The sequence below is a fragment of the Nyctibius grandis genome, chromosome 2, assembly GCF_013368605.1.
Source record: "Nyctibius grandis isolate bNycGra1 chromosome 2, bNycGra1.pri, whole genome shotgun sequence".
Taxonomy (NCBI): domain Eukaryota; kingdom Metazoa; phylum Chordata; class Aves; order Nyctibiiformes; family Nyctibiidae; genus Nyctibius; species Nyctibius grandis.
The window spans coordinates 34,032,452-34,051,077 of record NC_090659.1 but is presented as its reverse complement, the minus strand read 5'-3'; positions in this window follow the sequence as shown (position 1 = coordinate 34,051,077).

Below are 18,626 nucleotides of genomic sequence, written 5' to 3'. Positions count from 1 at the left end.
CCTGAAATGCCTGTACACCAATGCACGCAGCATGGGGAATAAACAAGAGGAGTTAGAAATCCATGTTCGGTCGGGGGGCTATGATTTAGTGGCAGTCACAGAGACTTGGTGGGACGCCTCGCATGACTGGAATGTGGTCATGGATGGCTATGTCTTGTTCAGGAAAGACAGGCCGCTAAGGAGAGGTGGTAGAGTTGCTCTTTATGTGAGTGAGCAGCTAGAATGTATTGAGTTCTGTCCAGGGGCGGATCAGGAGCGAGTTGAGAATTTGTGGGTGCGAATTAAGGGGCAGGCTGGCAGGGGTGATACTGTTGTGGGTGTCTATTACAGGCCACCGGATCAGGATGAGGAGGGTGATGAGGCCTTCTACAGGCAACTGAGAGCAGTCTCTCAATTACAGGGCCTGGTTGTCATGGGGGATTTCAACTACCCTGATATTTGCTGGGAGGCCTACTCAGCCAGCCATCCTCAGTCCAGGAGGTTCCTCCAGTGCATTGATGATAACTTTCTGATGCAAATGGTGGATGAGCCAACTAGGAGAGGAGCGCTGCTGGATCTTATCCTCACTAACAAGGAGGGTCTGGTTGAAGAGGTGAAGGTTGAGGGCAGCCTTGGTTGTAGTGACCATGAGATGGTAGAGTTCAGGATCTCATGTGGCAGGAACAGAATAGCTAGCAGAATCACAACCCTGGACTTCAGGAGGGCCAACTTTGGCCTTTTCAAGCAATTGCTAGGGGAAATCCCATGGGACAGGGTACTAGAAGGTAAGGGGGCTCAAGATAGTTGGTTAGCATTCAAGGACTGCTTCTTCCGAGCTCGAGATCAGAGCACCCCAGCGGGTAGGAAGTCAAGGAAGGGTACCAGAAGACCTGCATGGTTAAACAGGGAACTGCTGGGCAAACTCAAGTGGAAGAAGAGGGTGTACAGATCATGGAAGGAGGGGCTGGCCACTTGGGAGGAATATAACTCTGTTGTCAGAGGATATAGGGAGGCAACTAGGAAAGCTAAGGCCTCCTTGGAATTAAACCGTGCAAGAGAGGTCAAGGACAACAGAAAGGGCTTCTTCAAATACATTGCAGGTAAAGCCAACACTAGAGGCAATGTAGGCCCACTGATGAATGAGGTGGGGGCCCTGGAGACAGAGGATAAAAAGAAGGCGGAGTTACTGAATGCCTTCTTTGCCTCTGTCTATACTGCTGGAGGCTGTCCTGAGGAGCCCCGGACCCCTGAGGCCCCAGAAGAAGTCAGGATAGAGGAGGAATCTGTCTTGGTTGATGAGGGCTGGGTAAGGGACCAATTAAGTAATCTGGACGTCCATAAATCCATGGGCCCTGATGGGATGCACCCATGGGTGCTGAGGGAGCTGGCGGAGGTCATTGCTAGGCCACTCTCCATCATCTTTGCTAAGTTGTGGGCAACAGGAGAGGTGCCTGAGGACTGGAGGAAAGCGAATGTCACTCCAGTCTTCAAAAAGGGCAAGAAGGAGGACCCGGGTAACTATAGACCGGTCAGCCTCACCTCCATCCCCGGAAAGGTGATGGAACAACTTGTCCTTGGTGCTGTCTCTAGGCACATCAAGGACAGGGGGATCATTAGGGGCACTCAGCATGGCTTCACCAAGGGGAAGTCATGCTTAACCAACTTGATAGCCTTTTATGAGGATGTTACCCGGTGGATAGATGATGGTAAAGCTGTGGATGTGGTCTATCTCGATTTCAGTAAAGCGTTTGACACGGTCTCCCACAGCATCCTCGCAGCTAAACTGAGGAAGTGTGGTCTGGATGATCGGGTAGTGAGGTGGATTGTGAACTGGCTGAAGGAAAGAAGCCAGAGAGTGGTGGTCAATGGGACAGAGTCCAGTTGGAGGTCTGTGTCTAGCGGAGTCCCTCAAGGGTCGGTACTGGGACCAGTTCTATTCAATATATTCATTAATGACTTGGATGAGGGATTAGAGTGCACTGTCAGCAAGTTCGCTGATGACACAAAACTGGGAGGAGTGGCTGACGCGCCAGAAGGCTGCGCAGCCATTCAGAGAGACCTGGACAGGCTGGAGAGTTGGGCGGGGAGAAATTTAATGAAATATAACAAGGGCAAGTGTAGAGTCCTGCATCTGGGCAAGAACAACCCCATGTATGAGTACAAGTTGGGGGCTGACCTGTTGGAGACCAGCGTAGGGGAAAGGGACCTGGGGGTCCTAGTGGACAGCAGGATGACCATGAGCCAGCAATGTGCCCTTGTGGCCAAGAAGGCCAATGGCATCCTGGGTGTATTAGAAGGGGTGTGGTTAGCAGGTCAAGAGAGGTTCTCCTCCCCCTCTACTCTGCCCTGGTGAGGCCGCATCTGGAATATTGTGTCCAGTTCTGGGCCCCTCAGCTCAAGAAGGACAGGGAACTGCTAGAGAGAGTCCAGCGCAGAGCCACGAAGATGATTAAGGGAGTGGAACATCTCCCTTCTGAGGAGAGGCTGAGGGAGCTGGGTCTCTTTAGCTTGGAGAAGAGGAGACTGAGGGGTGACCTCATTAATGTTTATAAATATGTAAAGGGCAAGTGTCATGAGGATGGAGCCAGGCTCTTCTCAGTGACATCCCTTGACAGGACAAGGGGCAATGGGTGCAAGCTGGAACACAGGAGGTTCCACATAAATATGAGGAAAAACTTCTTTACGGTGAGGGTGACCAAACACTGGAACAGGCTGCCCAGAGAGGTTGTGGAGTCTCCTTCTCTGGAGACATTCAAAACCCGCCTGGACGTGTTCCTGTGTGATATGGTCTAGGCAATCCTGCTCCGGCAGGGGGATTGGACTAGATGATCTTTCGAAGTCCCTTCCAATCCCTAACATTCTGTGATTCTGTGATTCTGTGAAAGTGCATGCAAAGCATCTGTGACTGGGAGATTTCCCATGCTTTGGTCTAGCTTTTGCTGGCCGTGCCCTGTAGCCTGACATAACTGTGAAGACAATGTGGCTTCCCCAGGAAAGGCAAAAATCTGCTTGTTTGAAGACTATTGTACTTCTGATTCTCTAGATAGTTATTATCTGTTTATGAATGTGAGTATCCAAATAGCTTTCTTTTTGTGCGACAGGGATCAGGGCTAAAACCCTCACAATTTGCTTATGAAAGGTATGGTAATGTTGAACTTGTTGTGACTTGAAAAATATGTATTTTAAAGAGCTGGAGCTATAAAATAAATTCTTCCTCTCAGTCACCTCAATATTTACACACTGAGGAACTTACAAATGGCAATTTGGTAGCCAGCAGTGTAGAAGGAAGAAAATGGGCTCTCTGAGTAGCAGAATGAATATTGAGCCAGTGATGCGAAAGCCAATGATATTATTTCTAAGCTTATCACCATCAACTTCATGATCCACAAGAATGCACTGGCAGTGCAGCATCAAGAGAAGCACAAGTGAGTTTTTTTTCTTTTTTGTTGTTGTTTTTTTTTTGGTTTTGTTTGTTTTTTAGTTAGGTAATGAGTAGAACAGATTCTCAGTGCACATAGAGTGAAGATTTGTTGAGTAATGAAACACTAGGTTTGTACATGTACTTTTCTAACAATGCTCATAAAATCACTCAAGTTTCTCCATATGAAAAGCCATCAAGAGTTCAGGAAGAACTAAGAAACCAGGAAAAGTGACAAATAGTTTTTTCCAAGCGAGCAGTGTTGTGTCAGGAGCTGCTTCTTAAGGTGTTGTTTGCTGAATTATGAAACAAGATGAAACTTGTACAATTTCAGACATAAAATGGTGCATTATATGACTGGCTTTATTCTTTGCCATTATGTCTCTCAATTTTCACATTCAGAATCACATATGAACTAATTTTGAGGTCTGAGATCTATACTGTGAAATTCCCTTTAGCCTCACAGATGTATAGGTTTGGATGTCTAGAACACTAAGAGAGAAGACAGTTGTTGATCCCTTATATTCTTCTTCTGCGCCATCAGTGGTGGCATTTGCATGACACTGGTGTGTCATCTAAAACTGGGATATCTCAATGAGATTGAACTACTTATCTGCTAGCATTGCAGCAGTCTAAGTGAGTTGATACAGTGGAAGATCATCACTCCTGTGCATATAAATTTAAAAGCTTATAGGTGCTGTTCCTCCTTCCAAAAGGTGCAGGTGATGGGCTTGAACTTGGAACTCATCCGTCTCATGATGTGAGTGAGAGCTTCCATCCATGATAGACTGTTTGGGGTGTGGTGATTTTTGCTTTGTTCTCTGCATCACCTACCCTTGCTGTGTAGTTAGAAGAAGTCACAGTTTCAAAGGCAGTGTTCAACAGCTGCATCTTTATGGGCTCTGGTTCTCTGATAAGCTGGAATTGTGGTGAGTTATGCCCATGAGATGTGTCCTCTGCCCTCTTGACCCCTACCTCTCAAAAAAACCCTCTCTGTATTTGTGTTGAATATTTTGTTCATTTGTTCAGCAAAAAACAACAGCTTCAAGTGATCAGCCTTGCAGAGGCGAATAATGACAGGTGAGAAACAATACTCACAGCTGCAATGTTATAGTCAAGTTAATTGGTTTGGCGAGTGGAAAAGGGTGAAGATGTGGGCAGCCATCACTGATACTTTACATTATTAGAGGAAGATTTCCGCTTAAGAGAAGAATTATTGCTAATAGTGTTTCTGAAGTGTTGATTTACTCATGTCTAGTTATAACATATTCCGGGAATAGTTACGTTCCTGTCTCCTCAAGAAGTAAAAAAGAATGGTGCCAGAGTGAAACCAATAAACCATAAAGTAGGCATAATTATTCTGCATGGAATAATTCAACTTGTCTGTGCAATATGAATATATTGAAATTTCGAAGAGATTCAGAATCCAGGTCTAGTTCTGTGTTTTGCAATAGTTGGTTGATATACCTGCAAACTAACCCCAGAGACTATAATCTCCGCTGTACTTCAGGGATTTAATATATACATGGGAATTCTGCACTTATAAAAGTGTCGTACTTCAACATTTCCATTCTCTGTTAAAGTATTCACCTCTTTAAGGCAGGTAAATTTTAAAGGACAAGCAGAAGGTCTGCAATGTTTTTTTGACTGGAGCATCTCTCTTACGAGGAGAGGCTGAGGGAGCTGGGTCTGTTTAGTCTGGAGAAGAGAAGAATGAGGGGGGATCTTATCAATACTTTCAAATACCTTAGGGGTGGGTGACAAGAGGATGAGGCCAGACTCTTCTCAGTGGTGACCAGTGACAGGACAAGGAGCAATGGGCACAAACTGAAACATGGGAAGTTCCATCTAAATATGAGAAGAAACTTCTTTACTTTGAGGGTGACAGAGCACTGGAACAGGATGCCCAGGGAGGTTGTGGAGTCTCCTTCTCTGGAGATATTCAAAACCCGCCTGGACACGACCCTGTGCAACGTGCTCTAGGGGAACCTGCTTTGGCAGGGGGTTGGACTAGATGATCTCCAGATCATCCAACCAGGTCCCTTCCAACCCTAACCATTCTGTGAATGGTGCTATTGAGTTCTCTTTCCAGGTGTGCCACTGCCTGATTTTGAGGTCTTATGCAAGTTGTACTACGGTCCATCTCACTCATTCTCCAATGCTTTAGCCATAGAGATTTAGACAAATGGTAGTTAGTATTCATAGCAATACTTTTCCACCACCTCATCTCAAACACAGGTGCTATTCTCAGCTTGTGAAAATACCAGTAAAAAGAATGAGGGAAAGGTTCAACTTCTAGAGTCAACCTGAGATGTAATTAACATATTTTTCTGAGGAAAATGGTGCACATTAAGCAAACTACTTTCCAATTAAGAAATACACTTGCCCTTGTAATTGTGTTAATTGTTTTCAGCTAATACTGAGAGAAGATATCTGATGTCTACATCATGAATTTCTGGTTAATAAATGAAGAATCCTTGTCAATTAATTAGCAAAATAATGTTTACTATTGGAAAAAGGGAGAGACAAATGCCAGCATCTCAGAAAAAGAAGTTAATGAGAATTATAACTCTGTAAGGCTCTATTTTTAATGTATGATTGCTTTTGCCCCTACTGAATTTTAAGAATTGCTTAAATTTTCAATATAATAGTTAGAGAAGATGATCTCTCCTTTTAGTTTGATTGTTTATTTAGTTAGGTAAGATGTTCAAGCTTATAGTATTTGATTTATGTCAAAAATGGACAGTTCTCAAATGTTAAGGAAAAGAACACCTCCTGAACCAGTAATCTGAATTTATTAGTCCTGAGTGTGACTGAAAAATAAAACAGAAACTTCAAGCATTTAAAATTTTTAGACTATATTGTGTATCACAACATTTTTTAAGCTATAAATAAATCCTAGATCAATTTGTTCTTTGCATTGGAATGTGATATTTTTTAATAGAAAATTGTAAATATAACCAAAGGGAAGGTTGTAACTCCTAAGTGTATGGCCAAAAGAAAAACAAATCAACAGTTGTTTTAACAAAGAACGGGGTACAATACTACTAATTAAAAGATCAGATACCAGTTTGGCCGAGATGTAAACTTCACTTCAAAAGGAAACATCTCTGTAAAAAGCTTTTGTGATTGAGAAGAAATTTTTGTATAACAAGAATGCCTTTTAAATGAAGTGTACCAAAGAAAAGAATAGTGTGGAGTTGAAACTTATGGTATCAGACCATTAAATTAACTCATAAAAGTATCTTTTCTACCTTTCCTTCCTAAATTTCTTGTTAATAGCAATATAAAAACAAATTAATTGCAGTAAGGCTGCTCTTCAGCTTCTAATCCTGACATTCCCAAATGCTAATAAGAACAGTGATGATTTGAAGGCAATTTTAAAAGAGAAAGGGTATCTAATATTAAAAGTGGTTGAGTCTGGTGCCCTCTCAGACCTCGGTGTTTCTCCTTTCTCAGTCCCACAGATGCACTGGCTCCTTGTGCCCAGGTCTACGAAACAGCAAGGCTGAACACATGTTCCCAGTATGCATGCAGAGACACACAGAGACACACACACACACACACACACACATGACCTCATAGATCAGCAGAGACAGCACAGTGTCTTTATCAGCCCCCAAAACTGTATGGACAAGACTAACATGGATGGCCACATACTCTTTCTCTCCTCCATCTGACTGGATTGAAGCTCACTAGTGGTATGTAGACACACACTCTTTGGATTTACAGGCACACACACACTCACAGACTCAAGTCCATCTGACAACCCTGCCCAGATCCCAGGCCTCTCACCTTATCACCAGCTCAGACCTTGAGTCTTCATAAGGGTTGGTCTCCTGCTGCTGTGTCTAGTCCAGCTTGAAAGTTTGCTAGCAAAAATGTATGCAAATGCACACACACACAGAGAACAGAGGGCAAGGTCACACAGAAAATAGGAAGTGGATTTAATAGGAAGATAGTACAGACAGCAGTGATTAGGTGCAGGGCTTGGCCAGACAAGAGTACTGGTTGGCATCTTGCTTGTGTTTGCTCACCCTTCAGTTCATCCTCCCACACTTATTCTTCCCTGAAATACTTTGATTCCTCTGTTTTCCTGCCTTTGTCCCTTCCTGTAAACATCTCAAGTTTCACAGATTCCCATATCCTCTTAAAACATCCCATAAGAAATTTTACACTGCCCCAAGTACACCATGAGTTTGCTTTCATGGTAATCTTGCTTCCCGCCTCCTTATCAGCTACAAATTTGTGCTGAATGTCCCCACAGCTGCCCTTGGTGATGCTTCCCAGGGCCATCATCTGGTGACTTGAGAGGTGCCATCCTTGAGACTGTCTCTGTTGTCTACTGACCGTTGCAGTTTGCATGTCTGTGTGTTTAATTTTCCCATTTTCTGTCTTTGCCTCTTACATGGAACAGCTGTTCACCACATAGATACCTTTACAAATCAGATAGATAGCCTTATATTCCACACCTCCTTGCACACAAATACCAACAGAGCTTCAAAATGAAGCAAGCACCCGATCTCTGTTATTTCTATAATACGACAGAGCCGGAACTTCAGTATCACTGATGAGATGGAGTTTCCAAAAGTGCTGCCAAAGTAATCTTCCACCTTGCCCCTTAATGGATTTAATGAGATACTGAAATTCTGCTGTAATCCAGTCAACGTCATCCTCTTCTATGCCAAACTGTTTTGACAGTGAATTCCTAGCAAGGTGACAAAATCTAACCTTCACCAGCAGAAAGAAATCTAAAGTGAATTAAAATTTGTTATATCTCTGTGATAGTTTCAGGAGTACTCTTTAGATGATTTACCTGTAAATGAGGTGTAAAACTGTCTTCATTTAGATAAAGCTTAGTTACGATTATTTCTACTTGCCAGATGGGATTCACCAATATCTCTTGTCTGTGCATAGAAGATGATAGTAATATATGATGGAGTGGAACAGGGCTTGCTGATATCTTGACAGGATGAAGTTAATTTATTTTCCTAGTTTATTTAGACTACAGTCTGAAACACAGAAGGCTACCCTCAGAAATATGGTCCCTGTTAGAAAATCTCTGCAGAAGGGCATAAGGAAGAATCTACAGCTAAAATGATACGGCTTTTTACTTCCAGTAAAATATTCATAATTAGGAACAGTTGTTACTTAACATGCTCTTAATGATGGCTTTTCCCAGGGTTTTCTACGTTATCAAGAAGGCACTGAAAGAGTTAAGGTTTGCTTCTCAACAAAGTAAAAACCCCAACCTTTTTATTTCCTAGGGAGATAAAATTTTACTATCAGGGTATTTTCCAGACAATCCTATTTTCTATCCTCATTTAGAGTGGATAAAAAGTGTTATGACCTTAAAATTAATTTAAATAACGAAAAAAGCAGGTGAGGTTTGAATGAAACTGGTTCTAGTAAAGACAACAATGAGGTATTGTGTTTTACCAAGTTCTGAAACCACTTGCTTATTCTGATTTCCAAACAGACATTAAGGACTGGTGTGCAAGGAAGAAATAAAAATGAGCTGGAGTAAGATAAATGTCGGATAAACAAAATTAATGTGGACTTTGGGCCAGAGAGGTTGAAATAAAAGTTGCGCAGAGGTTACACATTACTGGAGGTAGCAGTTAATGCAAAGAGTCCATCAAAATACAAAGGCTCATTTCAGAGTGTCAGAAGACAGACTATGGGGAGCCACTACAAAATATCATTTTGTTGTGACCATTAACCATTAAGAAAACACAGTTCCTGTGGATGTATGTCCTTTATCCTCTCTTTACATGCTGTTGTTCCCTTGTCCCTGCTCACCTGCCCTTGAATGGGAATGCCTCTGCCTTCTTACAATTTACCCGGGTCCCCTACCTGGTCCCTTACGTCCTCTGCAGCCTCTTCTGTTCTCTCATTATCAGCAGAGCAAGAAGAGCCCCAGGATGTGGGTGCTTCCAGGTTGTACTTGGGCTGCTCAGCTGGTCAGTGCATATATGCTGAGTTGCCACCAGGGCAAAGAAAACAGATAACTATTGAATTTGGGTGGCAAGATTTACGTTAGATGAGGCACTAATTTGTGCTACTCTCCCCTATTCAACTGCCTATGCTCATGACAATATTTCCTTTGAGATTGTACTCCTTTGGCAGATTTGTTGAAATTGGCTAACGACTTCAGCAGCTATGGGGGAGGATACTGAGAGGCTTACAGAGAAAAGGGCAGGTAGATGTTATTTTCACTTCCTTGAGAAGCTTAGCTAAAAACATAAAACTATTTTAAAGAAAATTTGATATTCAGCATATGATTGACTGATTTTTCTTATCTTGAGGGTGGCGATAATGCAAAGCCTTGAGTGTTCAGGAAACGTAGCCAAAAATAGGTTTTTCCTTTTCTCATCTGTGCCTGTGGAAAAGAAGTCTTAGTGGCGGTTCCCCAGCTGAGCAGGCAAAAACCTGCATGCCAGGTTCAAGTCCCCTAGAGCAGGCAAATAGTAGCTGTACTACAGTACATAGCAGCTGCACTGCATCAGCCAATCTGGCTGAGGATACTGGAGAAAGAGAAGAGAGGGAGAGGAGAAAGCATTTATGCAGAGCAAAGCACAGAGTAGAGTAATATATGGTAACACTGTCAGCTCAGCGAATAATTTTCTAATAAAACCACAATGTACGGCACAGCAGCTTTGGCGTGATCACAGTCTCCCCCATGCCCTTCCCTCCATTTTCGTGTTCCTTTCAGTTCCATAAATACTCCAACACTTGCCAAGGGAAATTTGGCTCCAAACCATCACACCCTTTTCTAGCTTCCTGCCAGGCCATTGCTGTCTAAAGGAGAAATGCCACCAAGACTGAGGGAGACACCTAGACTTGTGTGGTACTTCATCTAATGTTATTTATTCTCAGAGCAGTGTAGTAAACCTTAATGGTTTTTCCAGTCTCTCCTAACAGACTAGAGCATGTAGTGTTTATTGCCCATTCATCCAGTAAGCTCTCCCAACTTGGAAAAAAAGCATAATGGCCCTGAACAAAGTGATAAAAAATTGCTGGATGCCAGCTAGCAATTTCTGTAGGAGAATTATATTTACCACAGGATGGAGTAGTTTCTCGCCTTACTAGTAGGGAGGGGGGTGTCTGTGTGTGTTGCATATGAGTGTTGACAGTTCCTATTCATTCTGCTTCAGTATACAGTGTTTGGCTTCCCAGGTATGAATAGCAGACTCCTCTGTGAACATAAATGCTGTCGCTGTTCTTTCTGGAGTTGTGTATGAAGTTTGAAGTTGATAGTTTCATCTATTGCACCAAATTGTACCCTTTTATCTGCAATTATAAAATACTTCTTTGAGACACATCTTTGCTGCACTTGAGCTGCAAGCAAGGTTCAGGTTCATAACTCTGATTTAATCCAAGCTGTTGTACACTTGTAGGTGGCAGCATTTGGAGAGTCATGCAGTCTGCCTTTGAAGACTGGTCATGTCTGTTGTGCGTTTGAACAGTACAGAGGCTGGAACTAAAAACTGTTATGTCCTGCTTTGCTTTTGACACTGAACTTCCTTGGTGTTTGCGAACATACCACCTTTGCTCAATACATGTTCCATGGCCATACATGTGAGTGATTTAGGAGATGAAAATGATCCTTTGTCCTTTCACTCAGCAATCCAGAGCTGCTGTTTACAGCACTTTACTTAAGCTATCTAGACACTAGATATTTATTTTATACTATACCTTTCCAAAACAGATATATAAATGGTGCTTTCCGGTTGCCACTGACTAGCAAGGGAGTCTGCCAGAGACCAGAAGCATAACTTAAAATTCTTGAAGAGGCCATATCTGCTCGCAAAAATGAAAATAATAAGACACCTCGCAAGACTGGTGGAATATTTCTTCCCAGGCCTTAAATCCACTGCATTTCATTTGATGTACAGTTATTTCCAGACTGTTTTAGCAGCTGTACTCCCCCTGATGCTCTGTTTCTCTCTGGTAACTGAGATTTCAACATATCAATTTTCCTATTATACCAGGAGAGATTGTAAGTTAATTGTCGTTTTCTGCGCTGTTTTCCCCATACCAGATTCTCTCCCTAAAAGAAGAGATTACCACCCAGTCCACTTTATTTTAGGCTGCATAAAAATAAAAAGATTCAAATGAGGAAGAAGGAATTTAACAAAGCAAACTCTTTTTGTGAAGCACTGGATAATTGAAATACCATTGAAAAACACACTGCACAGAAGTCACTCTGATAGCCATATCTTTATGCTGCATATATGTTTTTTTCTAACTCCTTAATCCTTTGAACTTTCATTTCCCTACATCCAATGTATGATTAGACACTTGTCTACTGTAGGTATCTGTACATACATTTATATATGTTACATATATTTTACATGCTTATATGTAGTTTGTGTAAAGGCACTTTGGGTGAAATTTTCTTCTACTGCAAAAATTGCCTGTAGGAGTCTTACAGTTTTGAATATCTCTTGTTCAGGGCCACTCAGGTTATGATCCAGGATGCAGAAACCCATTGACTGAGTGACCTGATAAATATAGCCCTGATTTTGTCTGTTTTCTGATTCTGCTACAAGACACATGACATCTTGGAGGCAGACTGAGAGAGATTTAGTCTTATAAATGTCTTATAAACAAAACACAACAGAGTTTTACCTCAATTCCTGTATCCTCATTATTTCTAAGCTTTTTTCTATATATTCTTCTCAATTAAATATTGAACTAAAGTTTAAATTTTCATACAATTATACTTTGGATAGGGGATCTTTAGTTAAAGAATACAGGAATAAATATGATTAAAATATTTTTTAGCAAAGCTTAATCATCCATAATACTCTGAAAACTGCATTAATTTAATTCATTAGGGTGTACCATGTTGAAAAATAAATAAAAAATACGTAAACTGAAAAGCAACTTTGAACAAGTCAGAACAAATGCCAGAAGAGACCTGAAAATTTAGTCCTAAATTTTTAAACAAAAGTAAATACCCCTCAGGAGTTTGAAATATGAAGCAAAATAAAAATTATCTTGTCATCTGCTTGATAGTGCTGTTCAGGGGAGTGAGAGAGTTTATGGCAGTTTTGTTTTGTAGTAAGTGATATGGCAGAGCAGTGGAAAAGGGATCTCTACTGAGCGCATATAGAATCTATCATTCACATATTATATTGCAGTGCTGTGTTAAAGATGCCCAGGCTGGCTCTGAGAAGCTGGTATGTGCACCCAGTACCGCACAGAGATGCTGCCTTGGGTGCCATCGTCCGCATTACCAGATCAGTGCAGTTTTCCGCCTGGCTGAGAAGCAGAGGTTTTACCTCACCACAGAGAGATCTATACAGCCTCCGTTTTGAGAGCAAATGTGGGTATTTCTGTGCATTGTGGCAAACGCTGTGGGAAACCTGTGTTTGTCCAGGAACAGGCTTGCTGTCGTCTTGGTTGCCTGGGGGTCTGGCTCTCAGAGAGGACCTCTCGTCTTGCTCAAGTGTCATCTCAGGACACAGTATATTCTGAGTCATGTGTGAGGATGGTGAGGCCACTCAACAGGAGTTCAGACTGGGGCATTTTGGCAGCTTAGTGTGATGCTTTGGCTCTAAAACCAGATTGAGGTTGGAATGGGGTGAAGCCTCCTCAGATCCAAAAATGTTTCCCTGGGAGTGAAACCTGTGATGTAGCTGATACATGAAATACAGATATTGCAGCAGGATCATGTCTCTGGATCAAAGTGTGAGATTGAACAAATCAAACCCACTATGAAACACAATGCTACAATAGTTTGGGTTTGTGTGGCAAGGTTTTGGTAGCAGAGGGGCTACAGGGGTGGATTCTGTAAGAACCTGCTAGAAGCTTCCACTATGTCTGACACAGCCAATGCCAGTTGGCTCCAAGATGGACCTGCTGCTGGCCAAGGCTGAGCCCATCAGCGACGGTGGTAACACCTCTGTGATAAGATATTTAAGAAGGGGAAAAAAAAATGCTGCACAACAAATGGCAACCAGAGGAGAGAGGACTGAGAATATGTGAGAGAACCAACTCTGTAGACACCGAGGTCAGTGAAGAAGGAGAGGGAGGAGGTGCTCCACACACTGGAGCAGAGATTCCCCCGCAGCCCGTGGTGAAGACCATGGTGAAGCAGGTTGTTCCCCTGTAGCCCATGGAGGTCCACGGTGGAGCAGATATCCACCTGCAGCCTGTGGAGGACCCCACGCCGGAGCAGGTGGATGTGCCTGAAGGAGGCTGTGAACCCTTGGGAAACCTGCACTGGAGCAGGCTCCTGGCAGCACCTGTGGATCCGTGGAGAGAGGAGCCCACGCTGGAGCAGGTTGGCTGGCAGGACTTGTGACCCCGTGGGGGACCCACGCTGGAATAGTCTGTTCCTGAAGGACTGCAGCCCATGGAAAGGACCCACACTGTATCAGTTTGTGAAGAACTGCAGCCTGTGGGAAGGACTCACGTTGGAGAAGTTCGTGGAGGACTGTCTCCTGTGGGAGGGACCTCATGCTGGAGCAGGGGAAGAGTGTGAGGAGTCCTCCCCCTGAGGAGGAAGGAGTGGCAGAGACAACATGTGATGAACTGACGGCAACCCTCCCCCTGTGCTCCCCCTGTACTGGGGAGGAGGTAGAGAAATTAGGACTGAAGTAGAGCCTGGGAAGAAGGGAGGGGTAGGAGAAGGTGTTTTAAGATTTGGTTTTATTTCTCATTACCCTACTCGGATTTGATTGGTAATAAATTGAACTAATTTCCCCAAGTCGAGTCTGTTTTGACCATGACAGTAATTAGTGAGTGATCCCTCCCTGTCCTTATCTCGACCCACGAGCCTTTTGTTATATTTTGTCCCCTCCCTGTCCTGCTGAGGAGAGGAGTGATAGAGTGGCTTTCATGGGCACCTGGCATCCAGCCAGTGTCAACCCATCACAAACAGCTTCTTCTATCTTCTGCACAGGAAGTTCATGTTGCAGAGAGAAAGCAGGCTAAGCTTTCTGATTCCTAACTAGGTTCGCATAAAGGATAGGGGAAGTGTCTAACTGAGGTGGATGAAAATATGCTTGCTCTGCTGAAAGGCTAGCACAGAGTACTTTATCCAGGTGAAACTGGAGACCACACTGATGCTGAGAAGAAATAACTTTCAAGTGAAATTCTGCCTCTGTAAGAGAAGCACCAGAGTCTTGGTTGACTTTGCTCTTACTACCAATTATATATGAATGGTACTCATACCTGTAAGAAGGACAAGAGCATAAGACCTACAAGACAGACAGAAAAAAAATCAATAATATGAAACCAGAAACTACTACAGTAGTCTTTTCTTCAGTGAGAGTATTTCTCTAGTGAGAACTGAAAGTTCAGGCTATGGACAGCAGCAGAAGGTAACAATGATTGTAGATTACTATCTTGAATTTACACTGAGATGTCTTTTAGCTTTAGTTAAAAAAAAGAAGGCACAAGTTTTCTGCTTCTTTCAAAAACCAAAATTCTTCCAATTACAATTATCTCAGTCAGTGGTTCAGATGTGCCTCTGAGTGTAATTACAGAACCACAAATAAGCTCTGAACAAAAGAGTTTAAAGAAATGTTGGCATCAACAAAAAATGAACTGAAAATATACTTAACAGAAAATCTGTCTTCACCCACTCCTCATGATACCTTCATATTAATGTATACTTCCTTGCATTTTGCCTTTTTAGGTGATGGCAAATTCTGTGATGGCAAATTTGGAGATGGGAAAAAAACCTGCATACCTCAGAAATAATAGTGCTGGGAGAACACTGAACATCACTTTGGAGTAGTTTTGTTGTATCTCTTATTAATGCAAGTATATGTATTTGATTCAAATGTGAATTGCTTTGTAATTTTTCAGTGCTTTTTAATGAACTTGTTCAGATTCATTTATTTATAGTTATTGTATACCCCCTTAATGGCACAGAAATCTAGCCTGGATGGAAAAGCATGATTTTGACAGCTTATTTAGATGTTTGAATCTACTCTGACTAGTCTATGGGCATACAGCATGAATCCAAACGTGGGGAGTCAAACCGATCAAATGTGTACATGTGGTGTAGATGACCTCATGTGCAGGAAAGGCCACTTGTTGGACTAGTGAATATTTGCACAGCAAATGCATAAGAGAGAATGAATGACAGGTACATTGGATTTACTGTAAGTATACTGCATAGATGTGCTTTGTGCATGTGTTAAATGACCTGAATTCAGAACAAGTCAGGTTTACTTTGTCCATTGAGATGAACTGTGCAAACCCCAGCTGTAATTTATACTTCGTAGTTTGGGTGTTGCTGCAGAAATATGATTCTTCCATTCAGTCTCTGTGAGTATTTCAGCACCTATTTATTGCAACTGTCTAATGAAAAGCAAACCTCCTTGTTTTGCAATCACATTGACATGCGTTAAGGGATTGGTTCTTTCTAATGATCTCCATGTCTTGTTAAAAAAGATGAGGATGCTTACCCAATTCTCATCTTAAATTTGATTTAAATTGTGTATACAGGGTATAAGGCATTAAATGGCATTTATTTCCTTTCATTGGCGTTTCTGACCAAGCCCATTTAGACTAATTCTAGATGTGGATGTTGTAGACTTCTGTATGTAGACTTGCTGCACCAGGCTTCTGTTACAGACCTATGGAGAAAAATATTAAAATAGATCAGATGACTAATGCCTACAAGTACCTATTTCTCTGCACTAACTGTAAAGGGAGCTCTGCTGTGTGATAAGCTCAGATGTACAGGTACTATTTGAAGATATTTAAAGTTTGGTGAGATGACACTTGACAATTCATTCCATGACTAGTGCAAAAACAATTGTTGCTTAATTTATACAAAAGAATCCATTTGCCTGATCACCTCTGTTCAGATATCAGAACTACCTTACAACTCAGGTAAACAAAATTGAGGATTTCAGATACTGAGTGTTTCCAATAATATTTTCACAGTTCTGCTCTCAATGGCTGAAAATGGAGAAGGTTCACTGGCTTCCTCACGTGTCTCATTTTTAATTTCATTTAAAGATCTTGACAAGCAGGAATCAGGGCCTTGTTCCTGCAGTATCTTCTGTATTGGCAGAGGGATTCACATCCCTGGCAAAGGAGCTCTGTGTGTAAGAGGTGGCTTACAGACACAACTTGCATTTACAACAGAAATGTTTCTGTCGTTATCAATTATTATGGCCAAAGACTGGGATTTCTGAAGTAACTGAGTCCAGGTCTCCTCCCTTTCCTCAAGAAAAAAAAAGTCTAATTTTCAATTAGAGCTAAGTTTAGAAAATGTTAAGCTGGAAAATATAGCAAGCTATCAGGAATGACTTTTGGAATCAGGAAAGCCTAGTACAAATGAAAGAGAATTTATAAAAAGGTAAAAAGAAGTAGAAACAAAGCCTTGTTGAAATCATCTAAGATTCAAAGGCACCGGGCACTTTTGAAACCTGATAATACCCTTTTTCTTAATGGCCTTCTATTTTTTCACTTCACACATTTAAAGTCCTCTCCCTCAACTCGCACACCCACCCCCAACCCCCCAAGTATCGAGCATTTAATTTTGTGGAGAAGTACTACATTCTCTGAGTAATAATTGTAGTTTGCCATTTATTTGCCAATAATGGCTTATCTTTCTGTTCCACTCTAGGGAGCATCTGAGGACACCAGCTGGCTGAATATTATTCTCCCTCCATCATTTTTATTTATAGACAAATAAAAGAAGCCTGTAGGAAAAACCAATGGTTTCTTTTTACCTTTAAAAGTGCCTTTTGGGATGGCATGACCCTTCTTCTGTTTTAAATTACATGCTTCCTGTTCTGAAATTTTCATCACTTCAATATAATTCCCTCTACACCAGTATGCTTCCCAAATACTTCATTCACCAGATCAAACAGCAGGCATTTCCTTTTACCCCAAATTCTCCTCGCTCTTTTGCTAATAAGCTGGAAATACAATAATGTTATTTCACTTTTAATTTCAGTGAAGTGCCTCCATTGCAAAAAGACAATAAACCATTGTGCTGGTAGTTTGAACAGTCATTTGTCATCCATGGAGCAATTATGCTGAGAAAGAGTTGACAAAATGGACCACTTCCTGCTAATAGTGCCAGCACTCTGCTTTAAAGCAGACAATATCCACAACCAAGCCCAGCTAATGGGTGTCAAAAATGATGTTTTTAAAGCAAAACCTCAGGTACTTAAGATATTCCTATTTCCTCTCCCAGACATATGCTTAAGGTGATGAATGAGAAACTGCCACTCTTCTATATGATTATTGTCTGAAAAAATATTTGCTGATAGCTGACTATCCTTAATATTGATAACTTGGAAAGGTCAGAATGATTCCTTGGTATTTTATTAGCTTTCTAAATAGAAATGGTAAAAGCAAAAAGTAAAAGGTAACAGAGAAGAGATTCAATAGAATTAAAAGGGTGAAAACGGGAAAGGCAGTGGAGATATGTCAGGAAGAAATATCTCTGCAAAATAACAAGAAAAGTTTCTAGGTTGTACACGAGATATACACATAATTAAAAGAAGCATTATGAGGAGCGAGACAGAAAGACAACAGATATAAAAACCTGTCACCAGGAATAATCAAGAAAAGGTCACATTTTCACTTAGATTTAGAAAGTAAGTATCTCAGTAGCATGTGTAAGAAAGAGACAAATTGTGCATCAACTGGTGCATGCAGCAGAATCGTGCAGAAATTTTGAGCTATATGAAGTGCCACAGCTGTTAAAGCTAAAAGGACAATTTCAGTTAGCAGTAGCATTTTACACCCAATAGTCAAAGTTTCAGATGACAATACTTTCAAAATGGCCTAAGCCATAAACTACCCCTAGTATCTCATCCTCATTCATATTTTGTTCTGTTATGATTTATATATCCTCTCAAAGTGGTCATATGCTTTCTAGAGAGCATCATGTTTAATCTCTAAACACGTAAAGGTGCTGCTAGATTTTCTGCTGACTGGCATTGCCAAAGTGTTGAAGACTTCATGCTTAAATGTCTCTGACCACCATAGTCTACAGATGTAGCAGAAAGACATTAGTTATAGACAAAAAGGGGAATAGTAACCATTTGTTTTGATGACGCTGCTGCACACCAACACCAACTGAAGGCCAGTGCCATTCACCAATTGGTCCTGTCAGTTTGTGAAACAACGCTGATAGGTCCCTTCACCGCTTTATTTTTGGAAGAGACTGGAGAGGGCAACCCTACTGTGAGGGTGAACAGCTGTCCGAGTTTACCATACCAGTGCAAAGCACAATAGA